This window comes from Poecilia reticulata, chromosome 21 (genome assembly GCF_904066995.2).
Source record: "Poecilia reticulata chromosome 21, P_reticulata-male-v2, whole genome shotgun sequence".
NCBI classification, from domain to species: domain Eukaryota; kingdom Metazoa; phylum Chordata; class Actinopteri; order Cyprinodontiformes; family Poeciliidae; genus Poecilia; species Poecilia reticulata.
Window position 1 is genome coordinate 20,476,325 of NC_088850.1, and position 17,951 is coordinate 20,494,275.

General features: G+C 42.6%; 1 long non-coding RNA gene across 1 annotated transcript; it reads left to right on the forward strand.

Annotated features, from left to right (window-relative positions):
* Positions 1 to 13,546: 13,546 nt before the first annotated feature.
* LOC145549797 (uncharacterized) lies at positions 13,547 to 17,711 on the forward strand. The gene is made up of 2 exons (XR_014085647.1): positions 13,547 to 13,873; positions 14,051 to 17,711. It is a non-coding gene; the product is annotated as an uncharacterized LOC145549797 (long non-coding RNA).
* The last annotated feature ends 240 nt before the right edge of the window (positions 17,712 to 17,951 follow it).

Genomic DNA, 17,951 nt, shown 5'->3' on the forward strand with positions numbered 1-17,951 from the left:
TTTATTAGGGGCATGCCATAGCAATGCATAAGGAGAGCAGTACTGACTTGCGAAGCAAGTCAGTACTGCCTCCATGCATTGCATGGCAGGCACCTATTGTTCTACACCTAATAGAATGTCTCTTTATTTCTTTATTTTTCTTCCATTACCGTTAATGCGGCTCGTACCGCTGCGTGCCCACCCACAAAAGTGGTATCAAATCGTGCGGCTCGATGCCGAGAAGGGAGCTATTATTTTTATTGGGGATCGGAGTTAAAATGATTACATAAATTAATAAAAACGAAAAAATTTGAGATTTTGTGTCTCACAGAATCAGTAATCTTTCTCTATGAAACACACACACAGGACTGTTTATGGCTGACTCAAAAACCCTTTTTAAATCCCCCTCACAGGCATAAATATCGCCCTATTGGTCTGAAAGTTGGTCATAACATAGATACACATGCCTGCTCATGTACAATGTTTACAAAAATTTGCTAGGGCTTATGCTTTTTGTCAGGGTCCTTCAGACTGACGCCTGGTGTCTCCCAAGTATAGAAACTGTGTCTGAAGAGGATTTTCCCGCTCTTTGGCTCTCACAGCTGCAGGGGATTAATTACCATAGCAACAGAACAGTGTCTGGAACTGCAGCTCCCCAGGACTGCACTGTAGGGTTTACTGGTATTTACAACTGCTTGTGTTTTCAGCATTATACTACTGATTCAAGACTATAACCATTACACATATGTCCCCCCATGTTAAAATCTGACATAAATAAGAATAAATAGTTGATTAAAAGTCTATGGACAGAAAATAACGTCGCTGCTCCTTTAAGGAACCAGCGGCACAGACGCAGCGCCTGCGATGCTACAGATCACAAACCTGACAGAGAGAGCAGAAGAGGATTCGTAGGAAAAGAGCGGTGATGCTCAGCAAGGCAGTTCATTAGCATTTGTACAAAAGTTAGCATTTCACTGTCTATGACTAGTGCACTAGCACTTTTACCTAAAGTTAGCTTTTACCTAATTTTCTCATTAATTAGACATGTTTAGTATACTGAATAGAGTAGTAAAATTAAAACAACATGGTCGTGTTGCTCCACATGCTACTGCCAGCATTTAAGCTAACATTAGCATATTGCCTAATTTTAGCTTATGCATCAATTCTAACATAATGAATGGTACAACTACAGTTTATTAAACATGCTTCTGCCTCTCCAAAGGTTATTGACTACGTTGCAGCTTTCTTTAGCATTAATGCTAATTTTTAACATCATAGCGCTGCGTCAAAACCGACGGTCACACTTTGGCATGCCCCTTTAAAATTTCTGCAGGAATTTTCTAGTTGCTTTTATTGTCTTGGCGTGGCCCCAACAGTCTGTCGCAAGCCAAGATGTTTGAACTGGCATTTTTAATCAATCTTATTTCCAATAAATAATAAAATAAGAAAAACGTTCTGTCGTGATGAGTGAGTTTGTAGCTGAAAACAAAATGCAGACAGCAAGGAGGAAGGATTTCAGAAATTAAACGGCGATGAAAGAATAAACGTACAAAAACAGTGAAGAGTGTGTGGAAGGGAGGCGTGGACCAAACCAGAGATGAATGGATGGAGTCAGTAGAGAGCAATGAGACTGGGGACAAAAGAACCAAAAGAACTAATTACAGGTAACCGGATCCAGCTGGGGATGGGAGCAGGTAGGAGCAAAAGAGGAAATGATAAACAGCTGGGACGGAAAGAATGAAAGGGTAAACCTGAACCGTAAATAGAAATAATATTGACCTAGTGAATTCTAGTGAAAATAAAAGAAATTTGCTTCATGAAAACATGGATAAAAGTTTTAGCGCTATGATGGGGTATTTTTTCAGCCGTATCAAAGTTTTTTCGCACCACATGAGTCACATGATCAACAGCCGAATGTCACTACTGGCGGAAAAGAGGAAGAAGATGACAGGAAGTGGTAGAAGGATCATGGCACGGCATGATTTTTACCGACTTATCACAGGAGCGAACATTATCACCTGTTGATTTTTAATTGCGTTTCTTATTTAAAGGAATTGTGAAATTATGTTTTTTCAATATTAGCATAATATCAACACATTTGTAATGGAAGTGCAGCTAATGCACAGCAAATCCAGGAGGCCCAGATTAACTCTGTCAGATTTGATTTCAACATTTTTAAAGTGTCTATATGGGTCCACACCAGAAAGTGTTAATTTAACTCTTTTTGGAGAGTTGGTACCTTAACTCTTATAAAGTGTCAGATATCAAATTTGCTGGAGTTAATAATTTAACACTTACTAACACTAATTCAGTGTTAGATCTTAATATTAACTCTCACAGAGTATTTCTTTAACTTCTTAAGAGTTATTTGTAATCAATATTAAATAGGTACTTTGTTTTGAACTTTTAAAAATTCTTTGGAAAATAAATGATTTTCTCAAATGCATTTATTTCAAAATGTGCACCATAATTACAAAACATATTACAACGTGGAATAATGTGCATGTTTCACATGTCACTTTCATTCACATATTGCTTTTTAAAAAGTCTAACATATCAGCTGTGCAATACAAAATGCAGTATGCTTAATACATTTTTCTTCAATACCATATGCATGAAATTGTTCAAAGTACAAGGTGGAGAAAGTAAAGCCTGTATCAATGCAATGCAGTTCATGTAACATGATAGAGCACATTTTCTTTTAACAGGTAGATTGCCAGATATGTACAGTACATAACAGACCAACCTGATATTCAGATCCATCATTTCTGACCCAGTTTATGTTTCTGTTGATTAAGAGTCAGTTCCTCTCTGCACTCCACCAGAGAGATGTCCACTCACTAACAGATTGTCTTCAGGTTGTTGGGCTGTTTGGCCCGAGACACCAACAAGCTCCTCTACTGCATTAGACGGTCTTCAGCCTCTGAGTAGGACAGCAAGTGTCGGTCTCTGGATCATAACACAAAAACCATAACAATGAGGAATGGAACAAAGGAATATATTTTTCAGAGATAATCATTTTTGGAGCTTGAATCTTTGAAGAATCCATTGAGGAATCGGGAGGGGGGTTGGCGCTGACGACTGGCGATTCATCCTCAACCAAACTGGTACTAATGTACAAAAAGGCAATAAAAGGATTAAAACATGCTGCAAAACGTATATCAGAAGACACAACAGTGGGAATAATGCTCTCAACGTGAAAAAGCCTTTTACATTTTTTCAAAGGAAAAAACTCGTTCAGAAGGGTTGATAAATCTGACCAATATGCATGTAAACGTTCAACATCATGAAAAAACACACTCCAGATTATTACGGATCTGTTCAAGTTAGCCAAGAATTTGACTAAATGTTCACCAGCTCGATATTTTTCAACACTTCTACTCCGCTAACACGCTAAGCTAAATATGCTAACACCGAGCCGTGTGGCGAACGTGACGTCTATCATACAGCTTGAGCTCAACTCAAAATAATAGTTATAAACCATCTTAGAAAAAAAGTCACTTACCAAGCGCAGTAAATAACTCAGACATGTGGAAAGTAAATAGTCCTGAAATGACTTGGCTTCTGTCGCTTCGCTTTCGGTGGGAATCTGTGATTCTGGGGTGGAGTCAGTGAATTAACTCCTTCAGTGTCAGAGCCGCTGGTGGAGTTCAGAGTTAAGAAATAAAGAGTTATTGATTCCATTTTAACACCTCTAGGTTTGATATGGAAACACTTTGTTTTAACACTGGATTTCAACTACTAATAATATACACCCCAGAGTTACATAAACAGAATGTGACTCTATTAGAGTCAAATGAACTCTGCTTTTGCAGAAAGTCTACAAACACCAAAACATTTAACACTTTTGAATTTGCTGTGTGGGGACAACAGAATCCACAAAGAGGTCAAGATATAAGAAACGATCAACACATAAAATAAAAACTGAAAATACAAACATCAAAAAAAATCATAAGACTTTCAATACAGACTCAGAAATCCTATTCCGCCTGTCTGAACACAGGAAACATAAATAAGCCGAAAGCGAGGAAAATCCAGTCAGCTCCCACGATGAAGCCAGGGAGGCTTGAAAATAATAAAGCCTCACTTGTCCGACTGCTCTGCATCTATTTTCACACACAACGCTGAACGTGTCACCTGTTATTCACGAGGTTTGGGTTTTATTCCACGTGTTCCCACGGTGACATGCGTGGACGCGGCGGCTCAACCTCCGCTGTGCACGCATCTGAGAGATAGAGCGCCGCTTTTAGAAGGCGGGAAGGGGCAAAAGCATGAAGTGTGACATTGAAAAGACATCGGGGAGATAATGTGACTTAGCCAGCAGTCTGAGGTGCAATACATATTTTTCTTCTATTTCTGTATCACCCCCCCCCTACCCCGGCCCCACCCCGGGCCTGCTGGGTGCAGCTCACGCCACCGGCCCCGCACGGTTACCAATGAATATGTTTAGAGAAGCTCCTCTTTGTGGAACGTGATGGATGGACCGTAGCAGGAGCATTACGTTCATGGCTAATGCTTTCCCCTTGACCCGCTCCCACAGTATGCTGTGTATCTACATATTGCATTTTAATGGGGTGAGGAGCAAACACACACGTCCATAACGAAGGCGTGGAGAGAACCGGTACTTGGGCTTTCAACTTTTTTATAGCGCTTTCTTTGTCAATAATATCAACCAAAGGACAATAAATGGAGGCTTGCCGACATCAAAGTTCATTAGCATGTCCTGTCACCATCATAGTATAAATAATTACTACTGTTACACCCAATCAAGCTCCTTCTATTAGAGCATTATAAGTCTGTACAAGTCCTGATCTTTTTGCCAATAATACGTGCAAACACTATAGTCCTCATTATGGCCTGATTATCTCCTAATGATGCCTTGTATCTCTTGACTACCTCGGGCTAAGCGTTACCGATGTGTTCATTAGTTTGTTGCTTAATTCCACCTCGAAGTCCGCAAACTAAACGCGGAATGAAGCCGACTGATTCGCTTCACCGTTTTTTTGTTTACCCCCGTCACCAACCCTGAAGGACAGCAACCGCTGCCGCCGCACGGCTCCCCCTTCTTCCTGCGCCCCTCTAATGAATTCTCATGCTGTTTGTCATCACTTCCACCTTCGGTGAACACCAGCCCGCCACAGCTCCCCCAGCAGAGCAGTAAAGTCGGCTTTGAGGAATGTGCGCGGCAGCCAGGTTGCTTCCACCGACATCCCCTATACCCCCACCCCCTGTGTGTGCCGCAGTAAAAATTTAATGGACCCAAACATGCCGTACATCCATTTTAGCAACCGAGGAGGAAGCAAAAATTGCAATCACCCTCTCTGCACCCCGTCTCCGAAGAGAGAGGCCAGGAGCGACAGAGAAACACACTTTGTTGTTGCTGAGGTGGCGCGCAGCGCGGCAGCGGGCCTAATAACGTGGCGCCCGTCAGATAACCGTCGTCTGATTTAATGTGACTTTGTGCCACGTTGCCGCCTGACTCTCTGCCTTTTGAGTTATAGAACAGGGAAAAAAACACCCAAACTCTGACTCAAATTTTCTTTGTAGCAGCTGTGGAAAAAGAATAAGAATGTTATGTTCAGAAGAACAACAATACAAAAAAAAAAACCGCTAGTTTTGACAGAAAAGTTGAAGGCAATTTCTCGCAGACAAGGCTCCAGGGATCTACAGCGTATTGGCGGTATCCCAACCTGTCTTTCTTCTTGTTTTTCCACTGACTCAAGATGTTAATTTTGGATCAGTGAATTATTATTTTTTTCTTCCCTCGACTGGATCCATTTGGGTTTGGCGATCAAAGAACTTTGCAGACACCGCTAAGACAAACTTTAGCAGCTCGCCGGCCGGGGCGGCGGATTGATGTGTTCTTCCGAAGCGATGTTAACGCTCACGACTCTCTGAAGACTGATGAGAGTTTGCGCTATATATTTCCTCCCGCTAATGTCTCCCCCGACCGGCTGAGCGCCGCAGGAGGAGCAGGAAGAATGAGGCTGGAACTGCACCGAAGCACTTCCACAAATCCCTTCCAGCTGTATTTACAGCAGCGCGGTGCGGCCGTGGCGACGGGTTCAGGAAGCCGTTCTTAGAAACGGCTGATTGAGCCTCGTGTCATGATTAGGTTCTCGCTCTCGGTAGGAAAAACGGTGCTTTTGGATTCGTTGGAATAAAGGGAATCTCATCTGAAGCAATAATTAGATTTCCAGGTAGTTTTAGACTTGAAAAGGAAAACAAAAAAGAGGATATTTATGATCATTTTTGTGCTGGCAGGAAGCTCCTGGGATCGATTCCCACCCTGGGGTTTTTGAGAATTGACTTTGTTTTCTGATGCATTCACTGGTTCTCTCTGGGTACTCCAGCTTCCTCCTGGTCCGAAGTCCTGAGTGGTAGGTTCTATGGTAACGCTTTATTTGAACGGCATGAAATGACACTGCTGTAAGCATGACATAACACCTGTTATGAACATGAAGGAGTCTTCATAAATGTTTGACTTGTTATTAAGTCTCATTCAGAAAATAATTACACTTTTAGACAAAAGTTACATTACATTAAAAAATCCAATAAAAGTGTTAATTTTGCATTTAGAAAAGTTATTATTTACTGACTGACAATCCATCACAACAGTCATAAACATTCATGAAGACTCCTTCATGTTCCTGACAGGTGTTATGTCAGTCACACTCTTTAAAATAAAGTGTTACTGGTTTGATTTCCCTGCATAAATGAACATATTTTGAAAAGCACAACTGATATTGATAAACTAAAGGACTGAAATTAAAATGTCAGTATTATGTAAAATCGTCTTTTTTGAGCTTTACTAAAACTTTCGAGTTTTACTCAAATACTAATGTGCATTCAGCAATTGAAAACATAGTATTTCAACATTGAATTAAATTATGTTCAATTATATTATATTTCTACCTGCAGTTTCCATCTTCAGCACTACAGTTGATTATGTAGACGAAGGAACATAACTTGGCTTCATATTGGACTTCTGGTCCGGAAGTCGTGAACAAAATTTGCGCAAAGCATCATGGGTTATATTTAAAGAAGCGGGGAAATGTATTTAATAATTTTAATGGCAAAGGAATGAGCCCTAAAATACCTTCACCTTCACACAAGCAGTCAACACTTAAAAAGAAGGAACCGGACTATTTATTTTCTAGAACATTAAACTATTTTGACCTTATTTTGAGAAAACCCAAGCAAAGTCTGGGGTGGGTTATGTATTATAGAGGCAGAATTATGACTATATTTTGATAAAAGAGTCATTACAGATTATCCCCCCCCCCCTCATCCTCATGATGGCTAGTTGAACTCATAGAGACTACAAGCACAAATACAAACCTTATCTAATTGAGCCTACTTTTATTCTGCACTCCAAATCTTCATTCGAGGAGTAATGAAAACTTTACAGTTCATTCCTGATGGCCCATGAAGAATTAAGAAGGAAGTAATTAGTCTTGCACTCTTGTGTCATCTTGGGCAGCACAGGAAGTGATTCAATAGCTCTGTCTGAGGAAAAGTGGGTCACCTAAGTAGTCAAATATCATCTAGTGATTGATCCGACAGTCCCAAAGAGCAAAACTAGGGTTTATTAGCCCATTAAATATGAGGAGTTTAGACAAAATATTACAAAAAAACAAAGTCTGTCCCACTTGTCCTGCAGTGGTTAGTTGAGTGAAATGAGGAAGAGGGGGATTACAGAGGCGTCTGGGACTTTTAATCCAGAAATGCTCGTAAACAGGAGTTTACTTAAGGTGCTGTGGGCTCATCGAGCTCTAACAGGAGGATGACTGCAATATGACAAATCTTCATAGGTTTAAAAAATGTTTTACCACCACAGCCACAGCTGTCGCCTTTGATGGCGCCGTCAGTCTCGTCATCTGTGAGGCTGGTTGTTGTGAAGATGTTCCGACGGTGTTTTTGGCAACTATAGTATAGTATAGGAAATAATTAGCTGGTTTTTGTGACTGGATTAATGTAATCCTTGTTTTTTTCCTGCTTGGGCAGAGATGGAAAAAAAAACTCTGGCCATTCCCACCAGAGCGTTCAATTTGTTCAAATATCATACGGCCTGTCAGTAGACGACAGAAATGCTCGTTTTCTTGTTTCACAGCCGTCATTAGTATATATATTTTTGGTTGTTGATTGTTTCAAATTTGTTTTTTAAAAATACGACATTATACATAATGTCACATTATTATTTACGACATTAAATAATAATGTCGTAAACGTACTAGGTAGTACACACGTAGTGTACTACGTGGCAACCCTCGAAACAAAGGGACGCCCACCAAAATTGTACTCCAATCAGAGTAGCAAACCTTCAACATGTTTATACTTGAGTAGATTTATTTAAGCTTTAATGAAGTAGGTGTAAAATGTATTTAGTAAAAATCTACTCAAGTACTGAGTAATTGATCATAACACCTGATTTCATATTCAAAATGTGTCCTCAGACAACCGCAAATATATAAAAGTTAAGTGAATATTTGGTAATACTATTAAAAAGAATATTACCAAAATATTTATACAAATAAGGAGTTAGGTTTGGAGGCTGGTTCTAGACCAAATGTACCATGAGGGTCAGTGTAGTCAGTGTCTTTTTTGTGGGGAGCGCTTAAAACAGAATGAAACAAACAAACAAAAAAAGAAACAGCAATATATTTCATCATTTAATATTCTGAGTCAAAGAGCCACTTGTGTCTCCAGATTCAGGTTGCAGATCCTGATCCAGCCGATGCAAATGGAAAATGTGATCCTATCTCAATACAGCAGCTAAAAGTGCAGAATTCAAATTTTTTATTACTGGCAATTGTTAAAGTAAAATTGTGAAGGTTAAAAAAAATCTACCACTCAATATAAAAAAAGACATTTATTTAGCATCATTTCTTCAGTTCCCCTGTTGGCCCCCGTCTAGAACCGCCCCTGGGCTGCAGGTCTGTGTCTGGTGTTTTCTTGGTTAGCATGTTTTTTCTTCATTGATAGGAAGTCAAGTTATCCAAACTGGTAAACCACGTTAATAACATAAAAGTTAAATAATACATTAAATGACCGCTGAACAGTTATTCATAAAATGTATCAACATTTCTAAATAAAACATGCCGAAACAAACCGTTTTAAAGTAGGAAATATTTAGGTTTGTACTGTTAATCATTAGTATGAAGTGTTCTTTAAATTGCCATTCATATTACTTTGGCTGATACTATTATATATTAAATAAATTATCATACAAACTCAACATCCTAAGTAAACAATTCATAATAGTCTTCTAAAAGTGCAATAAGAAACTGAATCAATAATAAAAAGTTCTATACCGTATCAGCCTCAGGAGATGATTGCGGGATAAAGAGACGTGAACGGGTCTGCAGTTCCTCTCCTGATCCATTCTGTCTGATATCAATCACATCACACAGCAGCACATGGAACCACGATGGACACATTTTTAAATAATTGCTTGTTTAGCCTGGAATCAGACATTGTTCAGCCTGGAATGTGCTTCTCTTCATTCACGTCTGTATTTCTGTCAGAGTTCTTACTTTTAAGGACGGTGGAGTTTTGGGTCGAGAACATTTTAAAAGACGCGGGTTGATAGCAACTTACCGCGGCTGCGTAGTGTCCGTCTCTAGGCAACCATGACAACAGCGTCAGACCGTAGCCTTCCAGGGGGATCAGGGGTCCTTTATCTCCCGCCACGACAATTTAGCTGACCTTAATATTTCCTGTGTTTTATTTTGGTCATTATTGTTACACTCAATGTTGATAAGTGTGTGATAGGCGTGTCTGTTGGACATTTATAGAAATACGGAACAAATCGCGTCCTGTATTGGTTCAATACGGGACGCAACATTTATCAAACACGGGACAATTCTGTATTTTACGGACTGGTGGCAACCCTACCCTGTGTATTTGTGTAGTGAGGTTTTTCTTCTTTTGGCTTCATAATGTTTGATAACAAAAGTTAAAACTTCTCAATGTTTGACATTGTCTAGCAAAATGTTTTCACGTCAGGCTACAATAGAATGTTCAGTTCCAATGGTATCAAACACATCAGCTGTGATGTCATCACTCTATGATATCACAAGGGAATCTCTCTCTTGAATGTAGCTCACAGACAGCGTTTTCTCAGACCTGTTCCACAGTTCTATCGCAACAGATCACTCTTCAGGGCACGTTCGAAATGTATCGAAAAGAGCCGGATATCGATTCCAGATATTACACGACTTTCAGAGAAGCAAGAATTTACCTGAATATCGACATGAAGCAACAACAGATTGGTTGTGAACATGAAGCTTTTCCAGCTGAGCTTTCATGAGTCGACATGATGAACCTCAACATCCAAGTCGACTACGACACTCTCGTTTTCCCTTTGGAAGATGACAGCGGCAGCCCCATTGAGCCGGAAGATGAATCAGCAGAGGTCCAGAGGAAATCAAGTACTTCTGGCGACTTGGAGAAGTACTTGATTGGAAGTAGAGCAGAAAACAACTCCATCTGCTGGCTTCGAGATCACCACCTTAGTGGAAGATGTGAAAGAGACGAGCCAACATGTCAAAGATCTCACAAAGCAGGTAGACGATCTTAAAACAGAATTGTAGAGTAAGATTTTTGAACTCCATGAGGAAAGAGACCAAAGGATTGCATATCAGGTGACAGATCACTCTGTGATCAAATCGCAGCAGGAGGAGATTCAAAAACTGTAAAAAAAAAAAAAAATTTTGGAAAAAGAGCGCCACCTGCAAGTCAAACGTGACCATGGAAGAAATGTACCACAGATTACAGGTGTATCAAAGGTTTCTTGCTCTTCCAAAGTTAGAACCGACATGAGTATTCTTCAACAGCTGGACTACTTCAAGAGGGAGGCTGAAAAATACGCCTCCCGCAATAAAGGTCTGACAGAAGTTATAGTTGAAGAATATAGAATGAGACTGAAATATGAAGAGCAGCTCATAAGTCACTCTGAGCAAGCTTCCAAAATCAAAATACAGGAGGAAATGGTGAAATATCTGCAGGGTCAGGTTGCAGACCTGAAGGTGGAGTTGAAACTTGCTCTGGAAAATAACCATCATAGAGTCTCCAACCAACCAGAGGTCCCCCTGCAAACAGAAGGCTCCCTACAAACAGAAGAGACCAAACAAAGATAGACCTTAAATCAACGAGGGGTCTCTGTGCATAGCCTGGCTCAGCCTTTGCACCAACCCACATCCAGGTTGCAAACAGAAGGCTCCCTACAAACAGAGGAGACTAAGAAAAGACAGACCTCCAATCAACCAGGGAGGTCAGAGGAAAGACGGACATCTGTGCAACCAACCTCCAATGGTTGCATGGAGGGCCTTGATGTTGGTATTGGCGTGAAGGCCAGTCTATGCCCGGCTCGGCCGTTGCACCACGTTTCAAGTGTCTAGCGCGGCGTTGGACGCTCCACATAGGCTTTGAATGTAAACCAGACTCGCCTGACGCTCAAAATGTGTTTGGTGTGAATGCACTATGAGAATGTTCAGTTTCAGCCTCTCCTCGGGCTGCCACCTTATCGTGGTAGAGGGGTTTGAGAGTCCCGATGATCCGATGGTCTGATCCTTGGCTGCAGAAGCTGGCTCTTGGGACGTGGAACGTCACCTCTCTGGTGGGGAGGAAGCGGAGCTAGTGTGCGAGGCTGAGAGATTCCGGCTAGAAATAGTTGGCCTCACCTCGACGCATGGCTCTGGTTCTGGAACCAGTCTCCTTGAGAGGGGCTGGACATACTTCCACTCTGGAGTTGCCCACGGTGAGAGGAGCCGGGCAGGAGTGGGGATACTTGTTGCCCCCCATCTCGGCACCTGTACGTTGGGGTTTACCCCGGTGAACGAGAGGGTAGCCTCCCTCCGCCTACGGGTGGGAGGACAGGTTCTGACTGTTGTCTGTGCTTACGGCCCGAACAACAGTTCAGATTACCCACCCTTTTTGGAGTCCTTAGAGGGGGAACTGGAGAGTGCCCCTCCTGGGGACTCCCTTGTTCTACTGGGGGACTTCAACGCTCACGTGGGCAATGACTGTGAGACCTGGAGGGGCGTGGTTGGGAGGAACGGCCCCCCCAATCTGAACTCGAGTGGTGTTCTGTTGTTGGACACGGATTGTCAATCACGAACACCATGTTCAGGCATAAGGGTGTCCATATGTGCACTTGGCACCAGGACACCCTAGGCCGCAGTTCGATGATCGATTTTGTCATTGTTTCATCGGATCTGCATCCGTATGTCTTGGACACTCGGGTGAAGAGAGGTGCGGAGCTGTCCACTGACCACTACCTGGTGGTGAGTTGGCTCCGGTGGTTGGGGAGGAAGCCGGTCAAACCTGGCAGGCCCAAACGTGTAGTGAGGGTCTGCTGGGAACGTCTGGCGGAGTCCCCTGTGAGACGGAGCTTTAACTCCCATCTCCGGCAGAACTTCGAATACGTTCCGGGGGAGGTTGGGGAAATTGAGTCTGAGTGGACCATGTTCCGTGCCTCCATTGCCGAGGCGGCTTATCGGAGCTGCGGCTGCAAGGTTGTTGGTGCCTGTCGCGGCAGCAACCCTCGAACCCATTGGTGGACACCTTCGGTGAGGGATGCTGTCAAGCTGAAGAAGAGTCCTATCGGGCCTTTTTGGCCTGTGGGACCCAGAAGCAGCTCATTGGGTACCGGCGGGCGAAGCGGCATGTGGCTCGAGTGGTCGCTGAGGCAAAAACTCAGGCGTGGGAGGAGTTTGGAGAGATGATGTGGCCCTGTTGGCTTCATCAGATCGTGATCTGCAGCTCTCACTGGGGCGGTTGGCGGCCGAGTGTGAAGTGGCCGGGATGAGGCTCAGTGCCTCCAAATACGAGGCCATGGTCTTGAGCCGGAAAAGGGTAGAGTGCCTTCTCCGGGTCAGGGGGGTCGTCCTGCCTCAAGTGAAGGAGTTTAAGTATCTGGGGATCTTGTTCACGAATGAGGGAAGAAGGGAGCGGGAGATCGACAGGCGGATTGGGGCAGCGTCTGCCGTGAAGCGGGCTCTGTACCGGTCCGTCGTGGTGAAAAGAAAGCTGAGTCAAAAAGCGAAGCTCTCGATTTACTGGTCTATCTACGTTCCCACCCTCATCTATGGTCATGAGCTTTGGGTCATGACCGAAAGAATGAGATCACGGATACAAGCGGCCGAAATGGGTTTCCTCCTCAGGGTGGCTGGGCTCTCCCTTAGAGATAGGGTGAGAAGCTCGGTCATCCGGGAGGGACTCAAAGTAGAGCCGCTGCTCCTCCATGTCGAGAGGAGCCAGTTGAGGTGGCTCGGGCATCTGGTCAGGATGCCTCCCTGGTGAAGTGTTCCGCCCACGTCCCACCGGGAGGAGGCCTCGGGGAAGACCCAGGACACGCTGGAGGGACTATGTCTCTCGGCTGGCCTGGGAACGCCTTGGGATTCCCCCGGAGGAGCTGGAAGAAGTGGCTGGGGAGAGGGAAGTCTGGGCCTCCCTTCTGAAGCTGCTGCCCCCGCGACCGGCCCCGGATAAGCAGAAGAAAATGGATGGCTGGATGGAGTTTCAATGGAAGTGATGACTTCACGCTTTGATGCATCAAAGCGTTCTGGAAGGTAAGTTTTTGTCCTTTGGTTTATTTACTTTTCTGTTAATATTTAGATAGTTTCCTTTTGTTTGTTGTTTTCGGCTATAGCTCACTCTCAAGCAAAACACTCCAATTGTAACATCTTCATCAAAAATACATCTTTTTAAAATAAATAATAATTATTAACTATTCAACTTCGTGTGTGTCGTTTCATGAGATCTGGAGAGGATGGATCCTTTATGTTGCGATCTGGCCACCCCTAGACTGGTTATAACATAAATTGGGGGCTCGCCCGTTCAAAACCCTCCCAATTTTGAATTTCGGGCTCGTCTTCTCTCGTTGTGTTTGGTAAGTGTTCATTTTTCTGATTGGCAGTTTTATTTTGTGCAGGGGGAGGAATTATGGAGAAGGGATTTTCCCTTGATGACTTTGTACGTTCATCTTCTTGGGTAAAATTGGACAAATGTTAAAAAAAGGGGACCTGCTTATTGTGGCTGACCATTATAATGTTGAGGTGTCTTGCAGTGATCGAAAATCAGAACTGAAGGAAACGCTGTGTGAAAAAGTGGTGGAGAAAGGTGTGTTGCAAATGGCTGCAGTGAAGGAAGTCGGAGACGCCGCACTGTTGACGCAGCACTGGCTGATGTGCCTGCTGCAGTCTTAGAGTTCAACCAAGACCAAGACTCTAAACCTCTTGAAGGTATGTCATCTGAGGATCTGCGTCTCACATGCCACATCAGGGAGGTGGAGAATCGCAACAAGGAGCTGGAAGTGGAAGCCATGCATATTCGAATCAGAGCTCTTGAGCTCCAAAATAGTGCACCAAAACCACCAAGCACAACTGCTTTGTTAAAGGTATCACTGATTCCTCCCAAGAGCGGGAGATTAAAGGATTTCTCAAACATGGCTGAAAGAATCAAGGTAACACTCCAGGTATGTTTTTGGTTAAGAAATAACACTATAACATGTAGTACAGATCAAAAAACTTGATTTTACATAATGCTGCCCCTTTGAATAGTTTTGGTATTCAGGTTTTGACCCACTGTGGGACAGTCTAACGCTGTAGTGCATGTAGATGAAATTGCAATTTTAGTGCGACACCTTTCCACAGTTTGTGCCCCTACCCGGGCCTCCTAAGAAAAAAAAATCTAGATACGCCCTTGCAAGGCACCTGGTGTTTTTCAGTTGACCTTGTCATGTTGTCATGTAATACCAGCAGATGCTCCGGCTCACCTGCGCGCGCTTTCAGTCGACGTCCATTCGCCGCAACAAGCTAATCCTCTCTCAGCTAAGTTGCGCGATCTGCCCATTACAGTCGGTCCACAGCGAGCCGCGCGCCGCCTCGCCCCGCGCCGCTCGGCCCCGATAAGCTACAAACACTCCTTTGATTTCTGGCAGCATGATTGGACCGTCTGGAGCTATCAAAGCCCTTCAGTGGATCAGTGCAGGTTGAGCACCCACAAGAAAATCTGTCGCTGGTATATTTGAACTCACACGTGTGCGAATAAAAATATATTTTTTAAAAGTGCCTGTCTCTAAAGTGGCCAATATACGGCCGCAGATTGAAAGAGCGATTGCCAGGCTTAGCATCTGTGACCTTCCTCCTACTCACCGCCGCTGCTCTTCCGCAGCAGTGCTGTATATTTTTCCGGCTGTGGATGTTTATCTGCGGCCCAAATATGCAGTGCCTGTCGCGCGCGCTGCAGCAGGCGCTTCAGCGACATCACAAAGATGGATTAAGTCACGCGTTAAATTGCCTCTTTGAAGGAAATGAATAAATAGAAATTTGAGGGAATAATTCCTCGACTGTTCGCCGTCTAATGCGAGTGCGGTTGCATAATGCCGCTCTGTTCTGCTGCCGTGTTTCTGTTGCTGTGTAATTCTCTACAATTACTTTGCTCAAAAACCTGCTAGTAATGCCCCAAAACCCAAAGCTGCGTTTGTGAACAGAATGTATTACCGGAACTGAACCCATTTATTTCTTTGACAGTCATCTGAATTGTTCACACACATTTTTTTAAAGGCATATAGCCTTAATCTCTCTGCATCAATTTGCCTTTCATAAAACATTGTAGGTTTTACTGCCTTTTGTATTTCTTTCCCAGAAAGCTCTTAGCTAAACGTCTGGGAAATGTTCGGAAAAACGTTCAAAGCTATTATTAGAGATACAACTCTACTTATGATTTGGTCTGGATACCGACATCCAGGTACAATAAGGTTTTGAAAAGTTTCAACTTCAAAAACCACTAAAATTTTCAATCATTATTTTTATGGTTTGAAGTGGTTTTCCAGCTTAACAGGGCGTAGAGTAATGCAGTGCTACCCCCTGCTGACCAGCTGGCTGGAATAAGTCTGCTACCCTTTTTCTTTCATTATAAGAAAAATTAATTAGCCAGTTTTTAAGATTGTCTGGCTGGTGTCAACGCTTGTGGAGCACAACTCAGCATGTTTTTAACGGCCATGTCATGCAAAACTGAGAAGATGAAGGAAATGTAACCACAGCAAACATATAAGATTAATTACTCTATTAAATTGAAAATAACAATGCCGCATAGGGGATTCTAACTAATCATTTTAATTTCCATTGTCTATAATAAAACATGGTTCCAAATTCACATTACCTCTTTTTCAAGCTGCAAACTGAATAAAATTCAGCTTGCATCTTGATATCAAAATATTGATATTACGATATCTTGAGATGTCAACCAGGAAGTTAAAGCATCTTCCAAATACATCTTTCAAATTATAGTATGATCCTAATTACACAGCCCAAAGTTGTCTAAGAATGATAAAAGTCAATGTTTTGGAGTGACCGTCTTTGTTTCTTGATCAAAATCAATTGGTCAGAAGACAAAACTGTTCTTCTAGTTCAGTTTTCATGTGTTCATGTTGTTTTCATGGAAAAACCAGCTTGAAATGAACTTGAACACTCCAGCAGCCCTAACAGATAAAAAATTTAAAAAACATCTAGATGTGGAAGAAACATGCTTGTCTACCTTTAACAGCCTATGTAGAGCAGAGAAATACCAACATATTGGCCCATTGTCTGGTCTAATGGCAGGCGGCCCGGTAGAAACAAAAGCTCCTGGTTACTTTGTATCGGTTCACCCACTGATGGGTCAAAGTCTGTCTCGCGTCGCAAAACTCAATTAAAGGCTCCGTTCGTCAAGAGCTCCAGCTCCTTGGCGCCGACTGTCAATGGGAGAAAAAAAAACTCACATTATTGCTCACTCCCCAGTTTCCTGTCACAGGTCGCTTTTATTTCCCCCTCTGTTCTGGTCTCTATGTTTCAGCTTCCTCCCAGGCTTCTAAAAGCAATTTCATCCTTACTGTGTTTTTCATGCTCTGTGAACATAATATCCCATTGTTTGGTTTCAAGTGTAATTTTGAAATTTTGAATTAAGCGCTGTTGTGGAAACAGACATAGTGTGTTTTGCATTGGGAACTTCAAGGAAGATGACAAACTTAGAAATTACAGCAGCTTAGTGTACGTTATCTATCAAGAGACTTCGCTACCAAATACTGAGGGAATGTATGTAAACATCTGATTTTGAAGATCTTTATAAATAAATCTTGAAATTTAACTTCGCACACACTCAGATATACGATATGTAGTGACTAAAAGCTTTAAAACAGCCGACTTGAGGACCTGTGTACAAACTAAACCCATTTTTAACCATTAATTAATAGCAGACCTGCCATATATTTGCAAAGTTTCAGCCAACCGCTGACACATCAATGAGATGGCATTGGCTGGAGGCTATTATGGCAGGTAGGTAGGAAAGTGTGATGAGCGCACATAGGGAACAGCCCTGTCAGCGCTGTCACTGAGATAACCAGTGGCTGTCATTTCCTTATTCTCTCTTTGAGAACAGCTTTAAAACATCTACTTCCCCTTTTTGGACGACACCAACATACAGCTTCAGCGTTACCCTCGAACGGGAGCACAGAGTCAAGTAAAGTGACTCAAAGTAAGGATTATGAATTTATAACACGATCATAAATGTCACTCCCTTGTAGTTCTTGTTCAATGTGTATTGAATGTTTTAAAGGGGCAGGATTATGTATTCTTCAGGCACATGGTGCCATTTTAGAGAACAATCAAAGAACTATGTTACCTTGAGTTGTTATAAAAATGCTGTATATGTGAAATATGATTTAAAATAAATGCGACTTTGCAATTTAATACTTTGAAATTTTGCCTGTGTCTCTTTAAGAAACTCCTGCTCTTTCTGAAACTCCGTCTTCAGGAAGTGATCACAACAAAACTCCCCTATTAACCTTTTAAGAATGTATTTTTCTAGCTTTTCACTGAGAAGTAGCTCCTATAATGACCTCAGCAGGTGCAGAGTTCCACCAGGTGTTTGCTAATTGCTACTGGCTAGTCTGAAGGAGCTAATTGGAGTGCCACAGAGGGAACTTTGAG